We start from the raw sequence: 12,199 nt of genomic DNA, 5'->3' as shown, positions 1-12,199 counted from the left end.
GGTGGTTGTTGTAATAGGAAATGGAGTTATGTTGTGCCTGTTCCTAATTCTGAAGGATCGCATAGTCGAATGTTTACTTGGTATGGATTTTTTCCTAGAAAAGGACATAAAATTAGACTTTTCTTTGGGTAAATACTGTTTGTGGACCAAGGGCAAAGATATTGTAGTTGATCTGACAAAAACCCCAGTGAAACATAGTGACTACTACCAGGATGTAGCACAAAATTTCTGAAAACAAAAAGTACATCTTTGTCTCTGTGGACAAAGTGAAAACAACAAAGCTTACATCCATGATAAAGTAATGGAATCATCGTATCTCATTTCAGAACAACAAATAAAACTAAAAAAGTACGAAAAGATAATTAAATCGAAATGCTTAGCTGCCGACAGGTGTTGTTGATACGGACAGCTGAAAATGTGTGCCCCGACCGGGACTCGAACCCGGGAACTCCTGCTTACATGGCAGACGCTCTATCCCTCTGAGCCACCGAAGGCACGGAGGATAGTGCGATCATTCATTACTTGCGCCAGATTAAGCTGACGAGTCCCGTAAGAGTTTGGGCAAAGCGTGCGCAATCGCACAGAAGAAGGTCAATGGCCAGGTAGCCTTTAACTATATATGATGATGGTGTCTGTTCCCGAAAGAACAGATACCATTGATGACCGTGCAGCTTCTCTAGAATGAAATGATAATGAAATCGAAATCCTTAGCTGCCGACAGGTGTTGTTGATATACATCAGTGGAGACAGCTGAAAATGTGCGCCCCGACCGGGACTCGAACCCGGGAACTCCAGCTTACGTGGCAGACGTTCCATTCATCATTGAACTATAAGCAATGAGAACAATTGTGCTAGTCCATACACAACCTGAAATTTTAGAGGATCTATTGCAAAAATTTCACCGTGTACAGCTTGTAACTAGCATCGATTTTAGATATTCCTACAGGCAGGTACTACTACCTAATGCCTCTAGGAATTGTACTACTTTTGTCCATCTGGTGTAAGTTACCAATTTCATGATTACCATTGGGACCCCATGTAAATTCCAATGTATTTGTTGTGGCATTAGATACAGTTCTAGGACCCAATCTGCTAGAAAAAGTGACACTGTATGTTAATGACATTTTAACTGCTTCAGCTTGCTGGATAGAACGTTACGTATATTCTCACAGGCTGAAGTGACAGCCAACCTAGAAAAATGAAAGTTTGGTATGGAAGAAGCTAAATTTCTAGAACAACTTATATACCCTTCAGGAATAATACCTGATACTACTAAAATGACTAAAATAAAGAATTTTTCAGGTCCTAGAACAAAGTGGCGGCTAATAGCATTCATCAGTTCCTATTCGTTCTTTCGTCGTTTTGTCCACAATCAATTGCTCAATAGCCCAACACTGCCAAGTTTACTAAAAAAAACTGCAGTATGATGTTGGACAGACACATTTTGATGCTACAAAAATGCTTCAGGACATTCCAAAACCCCTTGTTATCCCAACATGAGTTTAGAATTTTATATTGAAGAGTACGTATCTTTTTCTAGATTTGGAGTCTGTCTACTTGGATGACTGATAAAAACAGTAGAGTTAAAGTTAAAGTGATTAATTTGCAAATTAGATATTTTCAGCTACTGAGATGAAAGCTTTAACCGTAATATGGGTGTTAAAGATATTTAGCTACTTCATTTATGGCAAACACGTTAACATATTTTGTGATCACCAAGCATTGAGGTTTTTGTTAAATTGTAAGTAACTTCACGGTAGAATCACAAGGTGGACTCAATTCCTTCAGGAGCATAGTTTTGAAATAATGCTTGTGATAGATAAAGACGATGTAGTAGCAGGCGCCTTGTCACATCTACCACTAGCTCTAACTAAGCTTAGACCTATCTTAACTTTTTTCAGTACAACTGTTATCCTAGAGAGACGAGATACTGGTAGAAGTAAACCTGTGGGGGCCGGGCGTGAGTCGTGCTTCGGTGGCACAGATGGTAGAGCGCTTGCCCGCGAAAGGCAAAGGTCCCGAGTTCGAGTCTCGGTCGGGCACACAGTTTTAATCTGCCAGGAAGTTTCGTGAATAAAATGCTCTTGCGGAAGCAGAAAATAGGGCCTTGGACATATCCCACAGGGTTTTTTCAGCAGATATATAATGAGGGGTGAGTATGGAAAAACCTAGTGGTTTGTCCACAGCTATCAGGATTGCCGCACAGCTGGAGGAGATGGATATTGCGAATCAGAAACGGACTGACATCAGTTGATACAGACTTGGATGGCAGGTGAAGAAGCGGTGCCACGACGAACAGTGCTCTGAATGTGGTGAGGTTGGGGATAAGGCGCATGATTGCAGCAGCAGAAAGCAGGATAAGCATAATAAAAAGAAGTATTCATTAAACGTGAACGGGACTGCTCTAACCGTCAAAGTCATCACAGATAAAACGGTAAAGTACAAGAACGTGTGCAGAGATGGACTGTTGCTCGATTGGCACAGTAAATAATGAGGAACATAAATTCTTGGTAGATATGGATGCATAAGTGGCAGTTTTTGGTATGGATCTCTTGAGTAGGAGGAGATTTCAATCTCAGCGATATAGGTTACGTGGAGCTAGTAACAATGAGGTGGAATCACTGGAGACGACACTGCTCATTTTTAGCATTTGGGCTGAAAGATTTAAGGAGCATTTGTAGGTGTTCCAACACGTTGGTGAGAGTTATGCTGCAATTCTCGGATTCCATTTTCTGGATAAACATCAAGCTATATTGGATCTTTCGCAGCGTACTATCGAACTATGGAACTTTGTTTCCATTAGGGGAGAGGCCTGCTAGTGAAACAACGTCGCAAGGTGCAGCTGCCATGATTGTGGTACCAACTAAATTGCATTCACGTACACTAAAGGTTAATCTGCGGCCTTGCATGCTGGCAGGTACAGGAAAATTGATCTATGTTAGTGTAGGTGAGAATTTGTCAAGAGAACTAATATGCATAGCAGAACCATTGACCTGCAACGAAAAGTCACATTGTTTTTGACAAAGAGCGTAAAAACGTAATAGATGGAGAAGTTACGGTTCCCGTGACTTTGGAGAATTTTGGCATGGAGGGGGTTAGTCTGCCAAAGGGTCTAGTGGTTGTCAAGGTTGAGTGTCTTGGAAGATGACATTGATAGGTTGGGTGACGGCCACAGCCACAAGCATACTGTTAGCCACTCTGCACTACGCGATAAAGTCGAAAACTTACAAGGGAAAGATAGGGAAGACACGGAAGCTTTATTGCTTGGATTCACGGATTTATTCAGTCCAATGGTCACCAGCGACGCCCATAACATAGAATGGGATACAAACATAAAGCAACACTCCTGTGTATGAGAAACCACACAGGGTCCCAAAGCGTTTGATGGAGGAATTCATTGACCAGAGGATACTGATAGCTTCTGGAGTGTGAACATTGCCACTGTGCCCAAAAAGTCGTGGGATGGTACCAAGAAATACGGGTTCTGTTGTGATTATCACTTCCTGAATACAAAGACTGTCACTGATGCGTATCCCGTCTCGAACATTATAGACATATTCGACAATCTAGGCCAATTTGAAGTAGTTCAAGAAGATGGACCGAAGACAAATTTTTCTACAACATGGGTACACTATTAGTACCGTAGGGTGCCATTTGCACTGAAAAACACACTAACAACATTTCGGACTCTGTTGCATGGAGTGCTTTGAGGGCTGAAACTAAAAACATAATTTTACATGCAAAGGATATAGGAGAACGCAGAAACAATTGGAAGTAGTTTTTAAATGACTCCAAGCAGTATACCTAACACTCAGTGGCAATAAGTGCCATTTCGCTCAAACGGAAATAACTGTCAGGGGCATGTAACAGTCAGGAAGGAGTAGAACTAATCCATGGGTGATATCAATGGTTCGCGATTTTGTACCGTCACGGACCATAGAGCAATAATTTTAGGCCACTGTAATTATTACGAGAAGTTTTTGAGGGATTTTTCATGAATTTTTGAGCCCTTAAATTGTCTATAATGAAAAGGAGTGACATTCAATAGGTCAGTGGAGAATCAAGCCATGTTTGACAAATTAAAACGTGTTTTGGTATTGAGTCCTGTGTTAATATTTTCTAACTTCGCCGAAACGTTCATCTTGTTGTGTGATATGAGCAATACGGCAATTGATTGTGTTTTTAACCAAATCGTGTATAATAAGCAACATCCAGTGGCTCATCCACTGAGGCGATTATTGAACTATGTGGAATGCAAGTATCAGTAACTGAAAAAGAAATGCTAACCATTATTTGAGGTATTACCTACTTTCGCTGTTATTTATATAGGTAAATATTTAGGGCAGTTACTGATCATGCTTCCCTTAAATTGCTTTTGGGATTGAAAGGCCCGTTCAATAGGTAACTATGGTGGGCATTGAAACTGAGTGAGCTTAAATATAAAGTGGCACGCAAACATGGGAAGCACACTAACACTGAACAAAGCAGGGAAATTGGAGCCCTGCAAGTACTAGGTAAAAGTCTGCCAGGTCCGCGAAAGGCACAAGTAGCTGACATAGAATGTTGGGCCAGCCACAGTTGGTGACACATGATGGCTTGTTGTGCGTATCAAGTGTCGATCACGCATGATGGTTCCCACATCATCCAGAAACAAATTATTGCAACACTATTGGGGGGTCATGGGGGATGTAAAAAAATATATGTGTAGCTGAAAAGTTTTGGTGAAGAACCAGAACGTAAGATATTGAATAGTATGTATTTAGAAACTCTGCGCCATGTGTGCAAAGTGCAGATCGTAATCACAAGCATATGACGTTACAAACGTTGCCAGAAGCGACAAAACCATTTGAAATGCTTAATTTGAATATTCTTGGAACATTTAATAGGGCAGCAGCTGGAAATAAGTATATTCTCATAATCATATATCGCTTTTATCAGTATGTAGCAATTATAGCGATTCCGCACCAGTGAATGAGCACATTCACAAATTTGATGGTTAATAATGGGATACTGGATTTTAACGTTGCTGATACAAATTACAGATCAGGGTAAACATTTTATTTTGGTTCTCTTGAAGCAGTTTGTGTCACCAGCTTTGTATCCAAAATCTTTACACCAGTCCTTTCCACCCACAAATGAATGCATGTACCGAGAGGCTTCATCACACAATATCGAAAATGTTGAGTCATTACGTAATTACGTCGTTATGTAAGTATTCAGCATGGTAATTGGGACACGTATGTTCAATACGTCATCTCAGTGTATAATAATTTACACTATACACAGTTATACACGAGACAATAATTGTACGCTATAGAATAACTCTATAGTACTTACAAGTACGGTTCTTGCACCATACAAGGTGGTTTACGGTAGAAAGATGCCATCTCCTATCGAGGTTCAGAAACCTAAATTTAGCGTTAATGAGGAGTCGTTGAAAAAATGACGAAACGATTAAGAGAAATTTGCAGAAGGTAAAATGAGTGAATACAAAGACACTTGAACGTCAGGAACAGATGGGGCAATGTACAGAGAAGTCGCCACAATATCAAGGGGGTCAGTGGGTTTTGATTTCAAACTCTTGTACACGAAAAGGAAGAACTGATAAGTTCTAACTGCCCGGATACACAGTAATTGACAGAGATGACATCATCAGTAAATGTGAAGGTGCAACTCCTAATGGGGACATCGATTATTTAAATAAGCTAAGTCAAATCCTTCAGTGGCGTGGTAGATGCTTTGCTACACATTTCAACACCACAGGCGGTTGAGAATAACGCCAAGAAGACAACAGTTAAAAATGATAAGAGTTCACATAACATCCCGTATGCATTAATACATTTTTAATTTTCTTTTGTTCCTTGCGTACATTTTGACTCATTATTTTTGAGCCATTGGGGTTCGTGCTGTTTTAATTTGGGGTTTTGTCTCCTGCTGCACTAGGTAGGTTATGGGATTCATATTATGTAGTATTTTGTAGTATTTTATATTAAAAAACTGGTTGAAATGGCTCTAAGCACTATAGAACGTAACATCAGTCCCCTAAACTTAGAACTATTTAAACCTAACTAACCTAAGGACATCAAACACATCCATGCCCAAGGCAGAATTCGAGCCTGCGACCGTAGCAGCAGCGAGGTTCCGGACTGAAGCGCCTAGAACCGGTCGGCCACAGCGGCCGGCTTTCTTATGAACCAAAGCTTGTGGAAGGAGGGAGGGGGAATGGCGAGAAATTCCTTTCTCTCAGGTGGCGTGATGACATGCGAAGCTAGAAGGGAAATGGGTACAAGTACACACTAGTGAAGTACTAATAATTTCGGAAAACAGGGAAAGTTATTCTCCCATGTCCTTGGAAGAGTTGCAGGGTGTTACCAACACAAGAGTATCATGTTCTGTTCAACCAGGGTACTTCAGACTGACACAGAAGCATGCGAGGTGGAATTATTTCTGGGGAAATCTGAAGCAACGATGGAGGGAAGTATTAACCCCCCTACACGCATTTTCAAAGAATGGGCATACGTTGAATTTATTGTGTTTATTCTGTAGAGAGTATAATGCTGAATTGTTACAAAAAAGGAAAGCCACAGGATATGCCCAAGATGGAGCTAAAAGACAGAGGAATGCTAACGAAAGGTACAGTTTGTGAGAAAATTGGCACAACATTTCGCCTACCAGCCGAAATTACGGGAATGACAATGATCAGTTTGAAAAACCCGTTGCTGTTTTGGCCAGTAAAGTCATTAGAGACTCTGCTAATCCAAAACCAAACATTTCTAAACGACACTTTAGGCGTGGATGTCCCCTACTCCTCAGACCAATTAGCAGCGTCACAAAAGAGGTAGGTTTTCGCAGGACAGGTGTTATACAACACATCCAACAGTGCCGTGAGAACCAGAGTACAGCTCATGGATGTAAGATTTTCAACTACCAGTACTATGATGATTCTGGTCGCCATTTGTGTAATTTACATTTATTACAAGTGAAAAACGATGCGACGCCCAGTATTACCTGTGCATGAGTTAACTGTCCCGTGATTTAGTAAAATGTCACAAATTACTCTGGAGTGATCAATCGAATCGTAGATCTAAGCTATAGGACATAAGAGTGAGGAACTGGCTAGGAATCAGTGTAACAGCTTAAATTTAAAGGCAGATATATCCCATAGGAGGTGAAGTAATAGAACATGTATACTAATTAGTTAAGTGAAAAACTCGGAAGGATTTTATAAAGAGCACTGGAAATGTTGCACAGCAGAATAGTAGTTAAGTGCAGGAATAAAATTCTGTTGCAGCTGGATTTGACTACACGTTACTGCAGCAAGCCCTTCGAGTGTGCAACAATGGTGCATCCAGCGTCACCACAGGACAAACAGGCAGGAAGCTCATTGTCTCAGACTGTGCGAGAGATAATTTCAGGAACATCTGATTCAGCATGTAGACAAGAATGCAGAGCGGAAGCAAACTCTTCTGTAATGGGACTACGTGAAAGCTGCAGACATTACATAAAGAATGCTCTGAAGTTCTGAAGTTAAACGTTAGGCTAGCCAATAGCTCTAACAGGCTCAGAGAACGGGAGCACTTTCGGTCATCTATATATCATGTGTCATCGAATGCTTTAAAACCATCGCCTTCCTTCCACTCAGAGTTTGGCCAATCGTCTGCGTCAGTTATACCCTTGGAATGCTAACTATACTAGTTGCAGGATGACTTGATGAATAGGATGAAATGTCCCCAGACACCGCTAGCTTGGAGTCTACTGGTATGAGTCAGCAGCTGTCTGCCTATGGAGGGAACTTGAACTGTGCGAATACCCGGAGATTATTATTATTATTATCGCATGCATCAATTACAGTAATACACATTTAGCAAACAAAGAAATATATATAATAATGAACATGTGAAATTATGTATAGTACACAAGTTTTAAAACGGCTCAGACTACACTCGGATGTTGATGGACTTGATCTAGCGGAGTGCCTCGTGGGATGCTTGATGGAGCTTCTCAATGCCACCACGGAAGCGTCTGATTGGACAGTCATTCACAATGTGGCTCATTGTTTGGGTGTCACCACAGCCACACACACTGTCACTTGAAAAGCCCCACTTGTGCATGTTGTATTTGCACCTACCCTCTGCAGTCCGATATCTGTTTAACTGCACCCGCACCTCCCTTGGCTGGTGGAAGCATGGAACTGGAACTTTTGGACTGTCTACAAGTTCGTGGTTTCGGGTTCTTGTAGCTTGCCACTCACGTTTCCACTCTGCGTCCTGGTCGAATCCTGTGGATAGCATTTAGGCTCCCATTTCATATGCTGGTCTTCTGGATTTGAGGCGTTCCCTGGGCAGTGATAGCAAATCGTCTGAAGAGGGATCGAGTTGTTTTCAGATACTTGCTGACAGAGGTTGTAACGAGCAGCCTTTCGACGGGGGTCTGGTGGACAGATGCTTGAAAGCACTGGTAGCCAGGAAGTAGGTGTAGACCGGACTGTACCACTAATTACTCTCGTAACTGAGTTCAGTTGGGCGTCTACTTTCACTACGTGGGCGCTTCGGAGCCAAACTGGTGCACAGTATTTTGTTGCAGAGTATACCAGTGCAAGGGATGCTCCTCGGAGGACTGATGTGGTTGCTCCCCATGTACTGCCTGCCAGCTTTCTCACAAGGTTCATGTGGTGTCACCGCCAGACACCACACTTGCTAGGTGGTAGCCTTTAAATCGGCCGCGGTCCGTTAGTATACGTCGGACCCGCGTGTCGCCACTATCAGTGATAGTAGACCGAGCGCCGCCACACGGCAGGTCTAGAGAGACTTCCTAGCACTCGCCCCAGTTGTACAGCCGACTTTGCCAGCGATGGTTCACTGACAACTTACGCTCTCATTTGCCGAGACGATAGTTAGCATAGCTTTCAGCTACGTCATTTGCTACGACCTAGCAAGGCGCCATTACCAGTTACTATTGATGCTGTAAAACATGTACCGTGAAGAGCGATGTTCACCAATTGTGGATTAAAGTTAAGTATTCCAGAAGCTACGTACCTTTTTTGCTAGTCATTTTCCAGATCACGCCAGCCTGCGTGAGCTTAAACGCGTGCCTTTCGGCTTCCTCATAGTGGCTTGGCTGTCTTACTAAGCCACAACAGTTCACTCGTGTTTGTATCTTCTTGGCCAAGTTGGAAAGGTGTTTTTTGTATGTTAAAGTTCTGTCCAGAGTGACTCCCAGGTATTTTGGGCTTTCGTTGTATCTGACTGTGCCAAGAGGACCGAACTGTGGACTGATATTTGCTGATGAAAGGCGATTAGAGAGGTGGAACAGGCTTACCTCGGTTTTAGGGACATTTGGTCTCAGTCGCAACGTCTCAAAATACTGAGGCGATTTAAAGATAATTCCAACAGCGATTACGAAATTAACAACAATGCCCGGAGATGAAGGCCGGGACAGTCTTCCACGAACGAAGAATCGATCTTCCCATCTGTGAGCTACTCAGCTTGGTAGCAGGGTGTCACTCCTGAGCAGTACACGAACTGTCTTACTAGCTGTATGATGGGACAGCCTACACACCATCTCGACGACTGACAATAGGGACTGCAGATTTCTGAGGCCAAGGCTAAGTGTAGCTTCACTCAAAGAGAGCGCTGAGGGTCTGACAGACGTCTGCAGCCACACCAGGCTGCAGCGACGCGCCGGCTACCTTACCCTCCGACGACGGGGTCACGGCACTGACCTCAGACACTGCTAGCACCACACCAGTAACACCTCGCAAGGTGCTGACGCGCTACCAGTGCTTCCGTGCGATGCAGGCTCTTCACGCCCATTGGACGCTGCGCTGCGAAGAAGACAGAGTGATTGCAAATCTGTCAGAAATAAATGACAACTGAATGGTCTACAGAACCACTCCACCACACCTCTCCACTCGACTACCCTTCACCAATATCGGAGGCCACATCTGGCGACCCCATACAAAAATTACACAAACAGAACAAATTTTTGGTATGATTAAGCAGGAAGCAGAGGACAGAATGTTAGTGGAAAATGATTTACAGTTTGAACAATATCTCACGAGGTCACTTTCAAGTTGGGAATATAATATCAGGTGGACTATTTAGAGTAGAAATGTGATGCTTATGAGGTCGTTTACAAGAGAGAATTCACTGTTTGAACATTTGCTGAGGGAGAAAAATATACTAAACAATAAAATCTGTAGAACAGCGCCAAAATAGACAAAAATTAGGAAAAGTTGGTGATCAGGTGAACAGTAAAATAGATAATTCAAATTAAAATGAATTATGAGAAACAAAGAGCGAATTGAAAAATGAATTAAGTGACACAGATGCTAGAATAGACGAGAACCTCACATAAGTCACCCCCATGTTAAAATAAGAATTACTAAACAACAGAAATTGGGTCGTAGGCGTTAGGGAAAGGGTGACAAGTCTAAATGCCACTCTGAAGTCAGTACAAGACTGTCCAATGGTCATATGGTATCTCAGACAAAAGATGTACACAACTTTGTGATTAATGACAGAAATGCTAATGTTGTTAGAGCTAACGCTGAATGTATAACAGTTCATTTTCGTAATGACTATGTGGAATCTGACACTTTAATTAAAGCAGTTTGCAATTATATCAAAAGGGGAAATTTTTCCTGCAGTAAAAGGCAAATATTTACCTGAACTGTCAAAAACAGATGTACTAGAAATCTTAATTACTTAAAAATATTTCTCCCTTGCAAACGATTTGTGTGGAAAGAAATACTTGAATTTTTAAAAACTTTTTATGTTTCGGAAAGGTTATGAACATTTTGTAGTCAGTTATAGCTTAACTGATGGTCCAAGAATCCGAATGAATTTTATAGTCGGTTTAGAAGCAGTGGCATACCGTTTTGTAGCAATGCTGCGAATAATGTGGGCTTATGCACAATACCAAATTTTGATACAAATTTCGATGACTGATCAAGAATTACTCAGATTTATTTCGAAACAACACTGCAACAATGCTAATGATGTAGTTAGTTTGCATGGAATGCTTGATTCTGACGATATTGTGGTTTTGATACGACGCTTGTTTTAAGACAGAGAACAAGGGTGATTTGTGAAAGTAAAGCTATGCCAGTTTATGTTCAAAGGTCACGTAGTTTTAGGGTGAAAACTAATTTAAGGAGAAGATTAACAGTAGAGTACAAAATTGAAGTACTAGGGTTTATGACAATTAAGAAACGACAGACACCAAATGATAGAGTAATGCATAGCACTCTCGTTTATCTTATTAGTGATATGAACCTTGAATTTTGCTGCTTCAAATATTAAATGTTTTCTGCCTGAACTATATTTTACGTTTCAAACGTGATTATCCATGTTGTGTGATTTTCAAATTAATGTATGTGATGAATAGTATACAAAAATATTGGGTTTCTTGTGGCAATCTGCAAAATTGAGTTCATTATTGGAATGATTATCGCTAGACAGGGAGGTCAGTTTGGGTTCTGCTGCCATGCAAGAGTATTGAAATAATGATTAATGGAATAATACAGAAGTTATTAGAGGTAGTACTGGAGGCAGAGATCTTAATAAAAGTTGAAAAGCGGCAAGCATTTTGAGTGCTGGTTTCATTAATAATTAGAATTCATTTATCGTCCTGAGGTGACAACAGGTAAATTAGATTTGAAAAATATTACTGATGTCATAACCATGCGACTGGCAGTAGGGTGCCTCGTGTAATTTGCATGTCTCTCCTTATTAACTTGGTGTCGGTTTTTAATTGATTATGAATGTCTGGGGTGTGTGTGGGACATCCGATACAGGGCAACAGGACACGCAGGTCAGTGGCCTGTGTACGGGACTGCAGTTTGAGTGGCGTAAGATTCTGGGAAGGGAGGTCGGACCCATACCTACGGAGGGCGGCAAGCATTGTCCTCCCATGACGACTGCTGTGGGCAAAGGTCCGGCCTCTAGCTGTATGGCGCCATGCGCAGTAGCCAGGGGCGAATTTTCCATGTTTTCTGACTTCTTTTAAAGATTAGAAACTGCCGCCCATAGAAAGGGCTGGCATCCAGAAACAAACTCCGGTCTCGTAGTGGTCCTCTCTGAAATTCTCAAACCCGGTTGTGGATGTTGGCTGGAGAACATGCAGTTGGCGTAAGGAAGTCTGACGTCAGAACGTAGTACTGAAATGAATACTTTTTGATAGTAGGGGAGAGTTTCAT

General features: G+C 41.8%; 1 non-coding gene across 1 annotated transcript; it reads right to left on the bottom strand.

Moving 5' to 3' along the window:
* Positions 1-420: 420 nt before the first annotated feature.
* Positions 421-495, bottom strand: Trnat-ugu (transfer RNA threonine (anticodon UGU)). The gene has a single exon. It is a non-coding gene; the product is annotated as a tRNA-Thr (tRNA).
* Between the last annotated feature and the right edge of the window lie 11,704 nt (positions 496-12,199).

This window comes from Schistocerca serialis, chromosome 6, assembly GCF_023864345.2.
Source record: "Schistocerca serialis cubense isolate TAMUIC-IGC-003099 chromosome 6, iqSchSeri2.2, whole genome shotgun sequence".
Taxonomy (NCBI): Eukaryota; Metazoa; Arthropoda; class Insecta; order Orthoptera; family Acrididae; genus Schistocerca; species Schistocerca serialis.
This window is presented reverse-complemented; position numbering and strand designations above follow the sequence as displayed.